General features: G+C 37.1%; 1 pseudogene; it reads left to right on the top strand.

Moving 5' to 3' along the window:
* The first annotated feature begins 3 nt into the window (after nt 1-3).
* LOC103584682 lies at nt 4-579 on the top strand (annotated as a pseudogene).
* The last annotated feature ends 503 nt before the right edge of the window (nt 580-1,082 follow it).

Genomic DNA, 1,082 nt, shown 5'->3' with positions numbered 1-1,082 from the left:
TACATTACCTGGAAACTAAGTGGATTACCCAAGTACTGAGTGATTGGAAGTGGGTATAATCTGGATTCTGCTAGATTTTGCTGTTTCATGGTTGAAAAACTTGGCATTCATCCCTGCAGCTGCCATGGATGGATTTTTTGAGAACATGGGAATTCAAGTGTGGCTGTGTGGAGTAGAGGGAACATGGTAGGTGTTTCTCTCCAGGAACTGAATCCAGTAATGGGAGCAGACAGTGATAGTGAGAATTGGAAGGAAGTACATAAAATGGTTGTTGAAAGTGCCTACAAAGTCATCAAACTAAAAGGATACACCAGCTGGACCACTGAGTTAAGTGTGGCTGATCTCATTGAATCCATATTGAAAAATCTACCCAGGATTCATCCAGTGTCAACAATGGTGAAGGGGAAGGAGATGTATGGCATTGAGAACGAAGTTTTCCTGAGCCTTCCATGTATCCTCATTACTCAGGGATTAACCAGTGTTATCAGCCAGAAGCTGAAGAATGATGAGGTTGCTCATCTCAAGAAAAGTGCAGATACTCTGTTGAACATCAAGAAGGAACTAAAAAAAAACTTGTGAACACTGAATTCTAGGCTGGTAGAAATTTAAAAACTACGACGTGATTAAATGTGAGCCTTTAGCTTTCATTCACATACATGCGTCAGTTTGCTTTTATCTTCATTAATATGTGAATTTGGTCTCACAGAATTAAAGTCCATGCTTGGTTTAATGCTTGCAAAATGAGCCCTTAAATAAAATTAACTATTGTAGTGTGAAAAAAAATTCTATTGGCATTTTTCACGGAAGTAGAAACAACAATCCTAAAATTCATATGGAACAAGAAAAGACCCAAATAGCCAAATCAGTCTTGAGGAAAACTGGAGGCATAAAGCAACCTACTTCCAAAATCTACTACAAAGCTATAGAAATCTAATAATATACTCTAGTAATCAAAACAGTATTGTACTGGCATAAATATAGACGTATGAGTATAGACAAATGGAAGAGAATAGAAAACCTGGAAATAAATCCATGCATTTACAGTAATTGAACTTCAACAATGGAGCAGAAATATAAAATGG

This window comes from Galeopterus variegatus, unplaced genomic scaffold (assembly GCF_000696425.1).
Source record: "Galeopterus variegatus unplaced genomic scaffold, G_variegatus-3.0.2 Scaffold79223, whole genome shotgun sequence".
NCBI lineage: Eukaryota > Metazoa > Chordata > Mammalia > Dermoptera > Cynocephalidae > Galeopterus > Galeopterus variegatus.
This window is presented reverse-complemented; position numbering and strand designations above follow the sequence as displayed.